Source organism: Sesamum indicum, linkage group LG10 (assembly GCF_026168435.1).
Source record: "Sesamum indicum cultivar Baizhima isolate 11 linkage group LG10, ASM2616843v1, whole genome shotgun sequence".
In the NCBI taxonomy this organism is placed as follows: domain Eukaryota; kingdom Viridiplantae; phylum Streptophyta; class Magnoliopsida; order Lamiales; family Pedaliaceae; genus Sesamum; species Sesamum indicum.
Genome location: NC_142666.1, coordinates 15,009,868 through 15,025,395, shown reverse-complemented (window position 1 = coordinate 15,025,395; position 15,528 = coordinate 15,009,868). Strand labels below are relative to the sequence as shown.

Sequence of the window (15,528 nt, the reverse complement as noted above, 5' to 3'; positions counted from 1 at the left end):
AATTTGCAAATAAAAAATAAAAAATGAGGAATTAAAGTGATTTTTCTTTGTAATAATTTTTTTTTCACAACGGTAGTATGGGAAAATCACTCACCGAATGAACTAATTTAGAGTAAGTTAAGAAGATAGGGATCATTTGAAGTTGAAATCAAATATTCGAGACTAAAATGAATTTTATACGTTGAACGTATTTGTAAAGATTCGGGGAAAAAAAAAAGTGGACATTCTCACCTCATTATTTGAAGATCTAAAATTTATAATGTTTTATTTAAATATTATTTGAAAATAAAGCCATAATATATATATATATATATATATATTTTGTAAGTTCTAAGTGTAAAAGGTTCATAAAATATTTTGAAATAAATTCATACAAACATGCATCCACTTGGAATTATGAGATTGATCCTATAACGAGGATTGAATTTATATGTAGGGATGACAACCCACGATTTCCAGCAGGTTTTATTACTTTCAAGATGTGTCCTATTTTCTTCACAAAATTTGAAACTTTGTCCTTGCTTTCAGACTCAATGGGTTTAACACGCAAGACTCTCTCTCTCTCTAATTTATCTCTCTCTCTCTCCCTCTCTCTCAAATCATAATAAATACTTTTTGATAGCGGTTAAATAAAATTGATGCAAAAATATAAGTTTTTTCACCAAAAAAAATTATTTGTCATGGCTAAGAGCCATGATAAAAATATTTGTCATGGCTTCTAGCCATAATAAATGTTCTACCCACCCTCACAGATATCATGACCAACAACCATTGTATAGTCATGGTCAATAACTATTTGTTATGTCTATTTTATTTTTAACTATGACAATTAGCCATGATAAATTATTTCATTTTTTGTAGTGTACTATGATACTCAATTTGTTATGATTTTTGAGTAGAATCAAGAATTTCTCAGTAGGTTGAGGTCGGGAAAATATGAAAAACATGTGGAGTGTTAGGAAAGTGAGAAGTTTTGGCAAGTTAGTGAGCTAACTAAGTTTAATACGTAAGTTCAAGTGAAGTTAGAAGTTATATACTTTTTTTTAACTTATCTTAAATCCTAATTATAGGAGTTGGATGAGAGAATTGGGGGATCGGTTGAGCCGTGATTGGATATATCACTGGAATTTTTTGGTAAAGTCTATTTTCATGTAATAACATTGGTCTAACTGTAACACACTAAAAAAAACAGTGCTATAGCAAAATCCATTGCAAAACAGCATTGCAACGGTAAATTTTCCGTTGCTATAGGTACCAATGTATAGTTGCAGTGTTTTTTTTTCCTTCTGTTGCAGAATTTGCCTAAAATCCGTTGCAAATCGCGTTGTTTAAACTTTATTTTTAACGAATCTTGCAATGGATTTTGCAACAAAATTTGCAACAGAATTTAATACATTTGTGCAATGACTTTGTGATAATATTTTCGTTTGCGGAAATTTTGTTGCAATTTCTTATTTCATCGCAACGACAATTTGCAACGAAATTCTGTTGCAAAATTGTAGTGCATTATTTGCAACGACATGTGCAAAAAACTTCAATCTGTTGCAAATTTTACAATAAATTTTGCTTCGATTATTTTTGTTAAAATTTATTGCAAATATTTATTATAATTTTAATTTACAATATTTTGTTTCAAATTTTTATACATAATTTTTTAAATTAAATTTATATTAAATTTACAGCTTACAATTTATAAAATCCAAACATAAAAAATATTTAATCAAAATAAAAAGATAATTCAATACATGTCAAAACATATCCATTACACAAATTTAAAATTTCAAGTATTCAATATTCAATATTTGGAGCGCATCATCATTTTCACAATCATCTAAAGGTAATCGATCGAATGGTGGATTATTGTCATTGGAGCCATTTTCTGATTCATTCACATCTTCCAACATCGTACCAAATTATGTCCAAAGTAACAAATAATTAATTATTAACACAAATATATATAATAATTATAATTATTTTTTGTAAACAATCCAACATTTATATTATCTTACAAGTAAACAGTCCTCCACGTACCACATCTACATGAACATAATAAATAAAAAAAACTAACTTAATTGTATTAGTTCAAATGTAACTTTTAAAGTTAGCTTACTTAAATTAGTTTAGATGAAATATTAAAGTTCATAGTTAGCTTAGTTAATTAGTTTATATAAAGCTCTTAACTTGATAGTTAACTAAGTTAAATTACTTTAGTTGAAGCTTTTAAGTTAATAGGTAACTTGCTAAATTAATTAGTTGTAACTTTAATGCTCATAGTTAGTTTAGTTAAATTATTTTGATTGAAGCTTTTAAGTTGATAGGTAACTTAGCTATCTCCCGACCAATTTGGATACCCGATGATTTGAAAATACTTCTTGGTCTCGTGTCCCGTTCTTCCACACTGTCTGCACGACGCATCTTTGTCCTTAGTCTTCACTGTTGCCACCCTTACACTTTGCCCAGATTGTGTTGCAAAGGTTACTGCATCTCCTCGTTCATTTTTGCTTCGTGCAATACTGCAGTATCGTTCTTCTCGAATGATCTTAGAATATACCCGCATTAAACTTGGTATGGGCTCTATGCTCAAAATATTGATCTTACTATTCCAAATATTGCACCATCAATATCCATCAAGAATTGATGGATTCTTTCGTTCTCATATTTTTTCATTAGTTCAACAATAATATTGCTCCCGCTGCAATGAAACATGGGTACCGATTCATAATTCACTAGTTCATCCCACACCATCTTAAGTCGGCCATAGTACTAAACCACTACTTGTTTGCAAATTGCAATGTCTGCTTTTAGTTGTTGAACCCGTGGTCCCTTCCCGATAGAAAACCTTTGTCATAGGTCTTCCCACAAGTCGTTTACATTCTCCATTACATTATGGTAGAACGTAAACTTGATTCAATCGTATTAAAACCCATGCGACAAGCATGGAATTCACTATCCACCTGTCTTCAATTTCTGATGAATCGTCACTTTATTGAGTCACAGTTCCATCAATAAAGCCAAGCTTCTTTTGGCTCTAAGGCGCTCCTGATAGATCTCACCCACTCTTCATAATTCTCTCCTCTCAATTGGACGCATGCAAAGTATAAAGAGATGTAATCGTCGAATTGTTTCCAAAAGTAGCCTCCTCTTTTGACATCATTGTTGACCATCACCTTTTTCTTTGGGTGAGGAACACGGTTTCAAAGGACAGAGAATTTGTTCCAAGGCTCTGATACCATGAAAATTAGGTGAAGACCGTATATTCTTATTACAAAGTGCAAAATCTATACTTGTGTAATGTTCATGATTATAGCAATGAATCTTGTCTATCCTATATACTTTCCTTCTTAAGAGAGATATGCACTAGACTAAATATAATAAGAATAGATACAATATATATTCCTAATATAATACATCTTGCCTAATATATTTCAAGAAAAATATTAGAATAAACTTTCATCAAATTGCAATATCAAATCAATAAAAATTATATATAACATCTTAAATTAGGGAAAAATGAATCTTGAATTTGTGTGCCAAGAAAATAATTAAAAAAAGGGCAAAAAACTCAAAATCCCTTTAAGAGATTTTAGACACTTTGAATCATGAAATAGAATGACAGCATCTGCAAGTAAAGGTATAACAATCTTTTTGTTTTTCTTGAATCAAGAAATAGTATAAAGAATGAAGTCAGTGGTGTCAATCCGGGCAGGGGCAGCACCCATGGACCCAATCCGCCCCATCAGAGCCGCCGCCTCCCTGGCGGCGGAGACCCCATCATGCTGGTGGTGGTGGGCGTCGTCATTAGCCGGCGGAGGGTGGTAATACATCCGGGCAGTTTGGGGGCAGTGAGAATGGAATCTGCAAACAATCCTAACACCCGCATCCAAAAGCTCCGTATACTTCCCCATCTCCCCCCTGCAACGTGTATCTTCTTCTTCTTTGACGGAAACGGAGACGGAAAAAGGAAACGGAATTGATGATTAGGGTTAGAAGACGTCCCAACCGATTGAATTTGTGCAGCCCATCAATCAATTGGGGGGAAAAAGCGTTTTGTTCTTGAGAGAAACTGGGAAATAGAGAAGAGGTTTATATAGAGCAGTTCCCTCCCCTTCTCTGTTTCCTTGCCCTTTCCTTTTCACATCAAGAATTGAGGGTTAAGGAATTTGCACTCATGCCCCTCTACTTTTATATTATTCCTATTTACCCCATGATTTTTCTTCCATACTTTGAATTTGGAGATGCTGTCCAACAACCACAACGAGTCAACCTCTCTCTTTTTTTTTTTTAATGTGTGTGAGGGTAATTATGTAAATTGTAGAAACTATTATCATCAATGATAAAGATCAATTTGTTTTAAATTAATTAATTTAATAAAGAATTTGTACACGAAACAAGTGTAGATTTTTTTATCTTTCTATGTTAAATACTTAGCGAGCGCTTTCAAAAAATATTTTTTAGCTTTTGATTTTTTAAAAAAATATTTTTAAAATATTTGGAATGCTAACTTATACTTCTAAAACAACTAAGAAAAGTGATTTTAGGCAAAAAGTTAGAAGCACCTGGTGGGTGCTTCTAACGGCAAACTTTACAATTTTTAATTTATTTTTACAATGTTATATTGATATGGAGTTTCTAAATAATTTAAATAAATTAACAATAATCAAATTTACACTTTTACATATTTAATATTTTAAAAGTTTTATTTATTTGCTATATCATCTAATTATTTTATTTTGTTCACATATTATTTTTGATTAATTAATAAAATAATATTTTTTGACAATCATGCAAGTTCAATTATTGTGTATAAATCAACGATTACATTACTTAGTGGGAGCATTACTAAATTAAACAGATTTATTTAATATTTATTAAAAAATATATCTGAAATATAGCAATCGGAATAAAATTTATTAATTTTTATGAAAAAATATTTTTTATTGATAAACAACAAGTGAAATAATAAGCAAAAAATAGTATCTTTTTAACATATAGGGACAAAATGATATTTGACCAATTACGTTTATTTTAGAAGTGATTTTAAATAAAAAACTATTCAATTTAACTTTTATCTGTTTTATATTTTTTTTACAAACACTACTCACTTTAAATTCTGTTACCAATTTCAACTTTTTTCTACAAGAATCATTTCTCTAAAAGCAGAAGTTTTTGCAGACACTTCCTTTACATGACGGAGCGACAACAATAAAGTTAAGATAATAATTAAAAATTTCGCTCAAATCCTTAAAGAAACGATATTGGAAAAATGTAGTTTACTTCTCAATAATTCCTACAGTAGAATTTGTAGGTATTTAAAAGGAGTCATAATCCAGACTAATAGGGTTCAAAACGAGATAAATTTTGGAGTCATCTCAAAAAGTTACGGAATTTGGCCAAAAATACCCTAACATCTTAGCAATAATAATCCGGTAAAATATATACGAGGCCCAAAAGACAACTACAAATAAATAAAAATAAAAATTAAATACACTCAGCTGAAAAATAAAAAAAAATTATAGTCATAGTCCTACCCCAAAAATAAAAAATTATACCCGTTTGAAATTTTATTATGAAACCACACGGGTCAAATATTATTCGTTCGATTCTGTCAATCTAAAACAGTTATAGAATAAATTTATCATCCTGTATCATTCTAATCGTGTACCTATAGTCATGGATGGCATACAATAACTTTAGATTAAAAATTAAATATATACTCTTTTAGAACATCATGTTATTCCCTTCTCCAAGTTGCAATATAAATTAATAATTAACTGACGAATATATAAATCAGAATAATATTTTCTATGAAGTGAAAAGGATAGAATAATAAGAATTACTGGGGTATACTCTAGAAATACATCGGAGTAGAAGGGTTTTGTTGAAATTTTAATAAATTTCCCTTGTAGTTGAGAGAATTCAGTCAATTGGTGGGTGCATACCGAAAGCCGCGTCAAGTTTCCGCAAGATTCCAAGCGTCTAATAATCGCCTAATTTTGGGGAAAGGTTCAGACATACAATTTTATTCTTTATTTTCTACAAAATTGCAAAATGACCCATTGACTTTCTGGAAGAAAAAAAAAAAGAATCTCACCTATTTCTCTTTATTTTTTACTTATTTCTTAGCAACTTTTCTTTTTCTCCACCGATGGGAAGAATAGAGGGTCAGGGCAATAGGTCAAGGTCGATAGCCAATCGAGCAAGCAAGTCCGGGTACTAAGTAGGGAAGAATGATGGGTCGCTAACAAGGCCTCTAAATGACAGCTCAGAAAAGGCTTACCCATTTATTCCCAATCTGTCACTTGCTCGTCCCTCTCTCATGAAATTCTTTAAAATGAAAAAGAATAATCACTATATACACGATGATATCTAGAGAAATGTTTTGGCTTGAAAATACATACATACAGTATTTAGTAAATGAAATATATAATTTTAATTAATAATGGGTCAGGGGATAATCCGCATCTGGAAAAAAGGACATACATACCCTTCTTTAGGGTGAAAAAGCAAGAACGCTACAGGACCCGTGTAGATAAAGTCGAGTCGGATCATCCCGTTCCACTAGCCTACCATCTAGACCTGGCAAACGTGGACATTATCTCATCGTACGATCTCTAACAACGTGGACCCTAAGATAAAGCCACGTGGCCCATTCCATGAAGTATAGTTGGGCCTATAAATACCCTCCTAGAGCATTTATGATGTGACATTATTACTTTCTACCTCATTATTGCTTGAGATCCCTTATTTTCCATCTCGAACTCGAATTGACTTGAGTGTCGGAGGATCTTAGCCGGAGATCTAGCCTAACGTGCTTATTTCTTCTCAGGGACTACTTCTGAGCGCAGTATAGCAAGCTTGAATGTTACCTTGAAGGGATCGCATATTTCGACTCGAATCATCTGACAACGTTTGTGGGAATCTTGGAAGGGCCTATTGAGGAGAGATGGAGTGAACATCAAGAGGAGATGTCTAGAAAAGCGAAGGAGGATACGGCACGGCAAAGAGATCAAATGGTATAGTTGACTAGGACTAAAGTACAAAGGTTAATGAAAGAAGCAGGTACGAACGTGTTAGTAGAATATGATAGGAGGACGGCTACCAAAAAAAAACTTTTAAGAAAGGAATTGAGTAAAAAATGCATTTCTCAATAATAGATAAAAGAATCAATAACTTAAGAGATGGAGATCATGGAACAATGACAGAGATTTTTTATGCAGAAAAATTAATATTTGATATTCACCCTAAAATTGCATACAACCTAACTGGCTAAGATTTCAGTCGTGTCTTAACCATTCACCGATCAAAATCTTTTAAGCATTTATTTAAAAATTTGAGAGCTAGTTCCCTAGTTAGTTATAACTTCATTTTAAAATGATGATGCTTGCTAGATGGAAGCATTAAGTTGGTTGTCTGGGTGGTGTAGTTGGTTATCACGCTAGTCTCACACACTAGAGGTTCTCGGTTCGAACCCGGGCTCAGACATAGGGTGAAACTTGCAATTTTCTTAATGAAAAATGCATAATTTTTTTAATTAAAAATTCTACTATTTTTTACTCAGAAAGAAAGTAAATTAGGGTAAATTATATTGACACCCTTTGAAGTTAGTCCAAAATATGCAAACACCCTCTGAGGTTTTCGTAACTATAGTAACACCCCCATCCTTTATTGCTATAAAAAAACTTCACCCTTATGACGTTAATGGTGTTTGATGACATCACTGAGAAAGTAAGTTGAATTTCCAATGACTACGAATGGATAACAATGCTGATGAAGAAAACAACTACTGATGAACAACTATGTAAATATATAGGAAGATTAATCACTGAACAACATGTCAAAGTCTAGCATATCAATGAAAAGGAGTTCTTATGCTATTTGGAAGGTGTTGAAGAAATATCCTTTGTTTCTACTAGCCAAAGAATTTACTTTAAAAGTTAACATTGAGAATATTAAAGCTTTGCTAAAAATTAAACGTGAATAAAAGATGGAGAAAACTCGTATTATTAGATGACAAACTAAATGCCAATATTGTTATAATGTTGTTATTGTTAAATCTCATGAAAATCTTCTTGCAAGTTTGTGGATAGTGGAAGCAAATGAAACAGACTCCATCCTCACAAGGCCCAGGCATCTCAAGGAGAACCTTGAGGACCTTGATAGGAAGTTTGGTCAGTTGACAGTTAAAGCCTCATAGTTGGCCAAGTCAAACAAGCTGATCTTGATACTGTCCCTATCACTATCAGGAGTACTAAACTTGTTTTTAGCTCATATGGAACGACTAGTGGAACCAATTCGAAAGGCATTGCCTTCAATGATGGCCCGAGAATATATAGAGTATGGCTCTAAACCTGCAACTAGATAACATGATTCTAACCTGTAGCGATAAATTCAAATACTGGTTGCATGAGTCCATCGTCAGATCTGGTGAGAAGGCAATAGTTGACTTACAGGAAGTGTAAATTCCTGATAATTCAAGTCAACCCAACACCTCTAGGATAAAAGAAGAAGAGACTAACATTAGGCCAATGGCACACACTTTTTAGGTTAATATTAATGAATCATTATCTTATGTTTCTACTTGGCAGGTGTACAAGAGAATGTGGGAGAAACTGGTTTCCCTCAAAGAAATCAACCCAAGGAAGACTATAGTAGATGTACACAAAAATATAATCGGATTTGGATGCTCGAAGGGTCGAAACCAGAAGTTCAAGAAAGGTGTGATTTTGGAGCACTTGCTTCTGTATATACTATGTCAGCAGGATTTTCGAAGATCTCAAAACTTATTTCTTCTCAGGGACTACTTCTGAGCGGAGTATAGCAAGCTTGAGTCCTACCTTGAAGGGATCGCATATTCCGACTCGAATCATCTGGCAACGTCTGTGGGAATCCTGGAAGGGCCTATTGAGGAGAGATGGAGTGAACATCAAGAGGAGATATGTCTAGAAGAGCGAAGGAGGTTACGACACGGCAAAGAGATCAAATGATATAGTTGACTAGGACTAAAGTACAAAGGTTAATGAAAGAAGCAGGGACGAACGTGTTAGTAGAATATGATAGGAGGACAACTACCAAAAAACAACTTTTAAGAAAGGAATTGAGTCAAAAATGCATTTCTCAATAATAGATAAAAGAATAAATAACTTAAGAGATATCATGGAACAATGACAGAGATTTTTTATGCAGGAAAATTAATATTTGATATATTCACCCTAGAATTGCATACAACCTAAGTGGCTAAGATTCCAGTCGTGTCTTAACCATTCACCGATCAAAATCTTTTAAGCATTTATTTAAAAATTTGAGAGACAGTTCCCTAGTTAGTTATAACTTCATTTTAAAATGATGATGCTTGCTAGATGGAAGCATTAAGTTGGTTGTCTGGGTGGTGTAGTTGGTTATCACGCTAGTCTCACACACTAGAGGTCCCCGGTTCGAACCCGGGCTCAGACATAGGGTGAAACTTGCAATTTTCTTAATGAAAAATGCATAATTTATTTAATTAAAAATTCTACTATTTTTTACTCCTCAGAAAGAAAGTAAATTAGGGTAAATTATATTGACACCCTTTGAAGTTAGTCCAAAATATGCAAACACCCTCTGAGGTTTTCGTAACTATAGTAACACCCCCATCCTTTATTGCTATAAAAAAACTTCACCCTTATGACGTTAATGGTGTTTGATGACATCACTGAGAAAGTAAGTTGAATTTCCAATGACTACGAATGGATAACAATGCTGATGAAGAAAACAACTACTGATGAACAACTATGTAAATATATAGGAAGATTAATCACTGAACAACATGTCAAAGTCTAGCATATCAATGAAAAGGAGTTCTTATGCTATTTGGAAGGTGTTTAAGAAATATCCTTTGTTTCTACTAGCCAAAGAATTTACTTTAAAAGTTAACATTGAGAATATTAAAGCTTTGCTAAAAATTAAACGTGAATAAAAGATTGAAAAAACTCGTATTATTAGATGACAAACTAAATGCCAATATTATTGTTATAATGTTGTTATTGTTAAATCTCATGAAAATCTTCTTGCAAGTTTGTGGATAGTGGAAGCAAATGAAACAGACTCCATCCTCACAAGCCCAGGCATCTCAAGGAGAACCTGAGGACCTTGATAGGAAGTTTGGACAGTTGACAGTTAAAGCCTCATAGTTGGCCAAGTCAAACAAGCTGATCTTGATACTGTCCCTATCACCATCAGGAATACTAAACTTGTTTTTAGCTCATATGGAACGACTAGTGGAACCAATTCGAAAGGCACTGCCTTCAATGATGGCCCGAGAATAGATAGAGTAGGGCTCTAAACCTGCAACTAGATAACATGATTCTAACTTGTAGCGATAAATTCAAATACTGGTTGCATGAGTCCATCGTCAGATCTGGTGAGAAGGCAATAGTTGACTTACAGGAAGTGTAAATTCCTGATAATTCAAGTCAACCCAACACCTCTAGGATAAAAGAAGAAGAGACTAACATTAGGCCAATGGCACACACTTTTTAGGTTAATATTAATGAATCATTATCTTATGTTTCTACTTGGCAGGTGTACAAGAGAATGTGGGAGAAACTGGTTTCCCTCAAAGAAATCAACCCAAGAAAGACTATAGTAGATGTACACAAAAATATAATCGGATTTGGATGCTCGAAGGGTCGAAACCAGAAGTTCAAGAAAGGTGTGATTTTGGAGCACTTGCTTCTGTATATACTATGTCAGCAGGATTTTCGAAGATCTCAAAACTTATTTCTTCTCAGGGACTACTTCTGAGCGGAGTATAGCAAGCTTGAGTCCTACCTTGAAGGGATCGCATATTCCGACTCGAATCATCTGGCAACGTCTGTGGGAATCCTGGAAGGGCCTATTGAGGAGAGATGGAGTGAACATCAAGAGGAGATATGTCTAGAAGAGCGAAGGAGGTTACGACACGGCAAAGAGATCAAATGGTATAGTTGACTAGGACTAAAGTACAAAGGTTAATGAAAGAAGCAGGGACGAACGTGTTAGTAGAATATGATAGGAGGACAACTACCAAAAAACAACTCTTAAGAAAGGAATTGAGTCAAAAATGCATTTCTCAATAATAGATAAAAGAATAAATAACTTAAGAGATATCATGGAACAATGACAGAGATTTTTTAGGCAGGAAAATTAATATTTGATATATTCACCCTAGAATTGCATACAACCTAAGTGGCTAAGATTCCAGTCGTGTCTTAACCATTCACCGATCAAAATCTTTTAAGCATTTATTTAAAAATTTGAGAGACAGTTCCCTAGTTAGTTATAACTTCATTTTAAAATGATGATGCTTGCTAGATGGAAGCATTAAGTTGGTTGTCTGGGTGGTGTAGTTGGTTATCACGCTAGTCTCACACACTAGAGGTCCCCGGTTCGAACCCGGGCTCAGACATAGGGTGAAACTTGCAATTTTCCTAATAAAAAATGCATTATTTATTTAATTAAAAATTCTACTATTTTTTACTCCTCATAAAGAAAATAAATTAGGGTAAATTATATTGACACCCTTTGAAGTTAGTCCAAAATATGCAAACACCCTCTGAGGTTTTCGTAGCTATAGTAACACCCCCTATCCTTTATTGCTATAAAAAAACTTCACCCTTATGACGTTAATGGTGTTTGATGACATCACTGAGAAAGTAAGTTGAATTTCCAATGACTACGACTGGATAACAGTGCTCACGAAGAAAACAACTACTGATGAAAAACTATGTAAATATATAGGAAGATTAATCACTGAACAACATGTCAAAGTCTAGCATATCAATGAAAAGGAGTTCTTATGCTATTTGGAAGGTGTTTAAGAAATATCCTTTGTTTCTACTAGCCAAAGAATTTACTTTAAAAGTTAACATTGAGAATATTAAAGCTTTGCTAAAAATTAAACGTGAATAAAAGATTGAGAAAACTCGTATTATTAGATGACAAACTAAATGCCAATATTATTGTTATAATGTTGTTATTGTTAAATCTCATGAAAATCTTCTTGCAAGTTTGTGGATAGTGGAAGCAAATGAAACAGACTCCATCCTCACAAGGCCCAGGCATCTCAAGGAGAACCTTGAGGACCTTGATAGGAAGTTTGGACAGTTGACAGTTAAAGCCTCATAGTTGGCCAAGTCAAACAAGCTGATCTTGATACTGTCCCTATCCCTATCAGGAGTACTAAACTTGTTTTTAGCTCATATGGAACGACTAGTGGAACCAATTCGAAAGGCATTGCCTTCAATGATGGCCCGAGAATATATAGAGTATGGCTCTAAACCTGCAACTAGATAACATGATTCTAACCTGTAGCGATAAATTCAAATACTGGTTGCATGAGTCCATCGTCAGATCTGGTGAGAAGGCAATAGTTGACTTACATGAAGTGTAAATTCCTGATAATATAAGTCAACCCAACACCTCTAGGATAAAAGAAGAAGTGACTAACATTAGGCCAATGACAGACACTTTTAAGGTTAATACTAAAGAATCATTATCTTATTTTCTACTTAACAGGTATACAAGAGAATGTGGGAGAAACTGGTTTCCCTCAAAGAAATCAACCCAAGAAAGACTATAGTAGATGTACACAAAAATATAATCAGATTTGGATGCTCGAAGGGTCGAAACCAGAAGTTCAAGAAAGGTGTGATATTGGAGCACTTGCTTCTGTATATACTATGTCAGTAGGATTTTCGAAGATCTCAAAACTTATTTCTTCTCAGGGACTACTTCTGAGCGGAGTATAGCAAGCTTGAGTCCTACCTTGAAGGGATCGCATATTCCGACTCGAATCATCTGGCAACGTCTGTGGGAATCCTGGAAGGGCCTATTGAGGAGAGATGGAGTGAACATCAAGAGGAGATATGTCTAGAAGAGCGAAGGAGGATACGACACGGCAAAGAGATCAAATGGTATAGTTGACTAGGACTAAAGTACAAAGGTTAATGAAAGAAGCAGGGACGAACGTGTTAGTAGAATATGATAGGAGGACAACTACCAAAAAACAACTCTTAAGAAAGGAATTGAGTCAAAAATGCATTTCTCAATAATAGATAAAAGAATAAATAACTTAAGAGATATCATGGAACAATGACAGAGATTTTTTATGCAGGAAAATTAATATTTGATATATTCACCCTAGAATTGCATACAACCTAAGTGGCTAAGATTCCAGTCGTGTCTTAACCATTCACCGATCAAAATCTTTTAAGCATTTATTTAAAAATTTGAGAGACAGTTCCCTAGTTAGTTATAACTTCATTTTAAAATGATGATGCTTGCTAGATGGAAGCATTAAGTTGGTTGTCTGGGTGGTGTAGTTGGTTATCACGCTAGTCTCACACACTAGAGGTCCCCGGTTCGAACCCGGGCTCAGACATAGGGTGAAACTTGCAATTTTCCTAATAAAAAATGCATTATTTATTTAATTAAAAATTCTACTATTTTTTACTCCTCATAAAGAAAATAAATTAGGGTAAATTATATTGACACCCTTTGAAGTTAGTCCAAAATATGCAAACACCCTCTGAGGTTTTCGTAGCTATAGTAACACCCCCTATCCTTTATTGCTATAAAAAAACTTCACCCTTATGACGTTAATGGTGTTTGATGACATCACTGAGAAAGTAAGTTGAATTTCCAATGACTACGACTGGATAACAGTGCTCACGAAGAAAACAACTACTGATGAAAAACTATGTAAATATATAGGAAGATTAATCACTGAACAACATGTCAAAGTCTAGCATATCAATGAAAAGGAGTTCTTATGCTATTTGGAAGGTGTTTAAGAAATATCCTTTGTTTCTACTAGCCAAAGAATTTACTTTAAAAGTTAACATTGAGAATATTAAAGCTTTGCTAAAAATTAAACGTGAATAAAAGATTGAGAAAACTCGTATTATTAGATGACAAACTAAATGCCAATATTATTGTTATAATGTTGTTATTGTTAAATCTCATGAAAATCTTCTTGCAAGTTTGTGGATAGTGGAAGCAAATGAAACAGACTCCATCCTCACAAGGCCCAGGCATCTCAAGGAGAACCTTGAGGACCTTGATAGGAAGTTTGGTCAGTTGACAGTTAAAGCCTCATAGTTGGCCAAGTCAAACAAGCTGATCTTGATATTGTCCCTATCACTATCAGGAGTACTAAACTTGTTTTTAGCTCATATGGAACGACTAGTGGAACCAATTCGAAAGGCATTGCCTTCAATGATGGCCCGAGAATATATAGAGTATGGCTCTAAACCTGCAACTAGATAACATGATTCTAACCTGTAGCGATAAATTCAAATACTGGTTGCATGAGTCCATCGTCAGATCTGGTGAGAAGGCAATAGTTGACTTACATGAAGTGTAAATTCCTGATAATATAAGTCAACCCAACACCTCTAGGATAAAAGAAGAAGAGACTAACATTAGGCCAATGACAGACACTTTTAAGGTTAATACTAAAGAATCATTATCTTATTTTCTACTTAACAGGTATACAAGAGAATGTGGGAGAAACTGGTTTCCCTCAAAGAAATCAACCCAAGAAAGACTATAGTAGATGTACACAAAAATATAATCAGATTTGGATGCTCGAAGGGTCGAAACCAGAAGTTCAAGAAAGGTGTGATATTGGAGCACTTGCTTCTGTATATACTATGTCAGTAGGATTTTCGAAGATCTCAAAACTTATTTCTTCTCAGGGACTACTTCTGAGCGGAGTATAGCAAGCTTGAGTCCTACCTTGAAGGGATCGCATATTCCGACTCGAATCATCTGGCAACGTCTGTGGGAATCCTGGAAGGGCCTATTGAGGAGAGATGGAGTGAACATCAAGAGGAGATATGTCTAGAAGAGCGAAGGAGGATACGACACGGCAAAGAGATCAAATGGTATAGTTGACTAGGACTAAAGTACAAAGGTTAATGAAAGAAGCAGGGACGAACGTGTTAGTAGAATATGATAGGAGGACGACTACCAAAAAACAACTTTTAAGAAAGGAATTGAGTCAAAAATGCATTTCTCAATAATAGATAAAAGAATAAATAACTTAAGAGATATCATGGAACAATGACAGAGATTTTTTATGCAGGAAAATTAATATTTGATATATTCACCCTAGAATTGCATACAACCTAAGTGGCTAAGATTCCAGTCGTGTCTTAACCATTCACCGATCAAAATCTTTTAAGCATTTATTTAAAAATTTGAGAGACAGTTCCCTAGTTAGTTATAACTTCATTTTAAAATGATGATGCTTGCTAGATGGAAGCATTAAGTTGGTTGTCTGGGTGGTGTAGTTGGTTATCACGCTAGTCTCACACACTAGAGGTCCCCGGTTCGAACCCGGGCTCAGACATAGGGTGAAACTTGCAATTTTCCTAATAAAAAATGCATTATTTATTTAATTAAAAATTCTACTACTTTTTACTCCTCATAAAGAAAATAAATTAGGGTAAATTATATTGACACCCTTTAAAGTTAGTCCAAAATATGCAAACACCCTCTGAGGTTTTC

General features: G+C 34.0%; 5 non-coding genes across 5 annotated transcripts; all 5 read left to right on the top strand.

Moving 5' to 3' along the window:
• The first annotated feature begins 7,408 nt into the window (after positions 1-7,408).
• On the top strand, positions 7,409-7,482 carry TRNAV-CAC (transfer RNA valine (anticodon CAC)). Its single transcript has one exon. It is a non-coding gene; the product is annotated as a tRNA-Val (tRNA).
• Positions 7,483-9,376: 1,894 nt separating this feature from the next.
• TRNAV-CAC (transfer RNA valine (anticodon CAC)) lies at positions 9,377-9,450 on the top strand. Its single transcript has one exon. It is a non-coding gene; the product is annotated as a tRNA-Val (tRNA).
• A 1,898-nt stretch (positions 9,451-11,348) lies between these two features.
• TRNAV-CAC (transfer RNA valine (anticodon CAC)) lies at positions 11,349-11,422 on the top strand. The gene has a single exon. It is a non-coding gene; the product is annotated as a tRNA-Val (tRNA).
• Positions 11,423-13,322: 1,900 nt separating this feature from the next.
• Positions 13,323-13,396, top strand: TRNAV-CAC (transfer RNA valine (anticodon CAC)). The gene has a single exon. It is a non-coding gene; the product is annotated as a tRNA-Val (tRNA).
• A 1,900-nt stretch (positions 13,397-15,296) lies between these two features.
• Positions 15,297-15,370, top strand: TRNAV-CAC (transfer RNA valine (anticodon CAC)). Its single transcript has one exon. It is a non-coding gene; the product is annotated as a tRNA-Val (tRNA).
• The last annotated feature ends 158 nt before the right edge of the window (positions 15,371-15,528 follow it).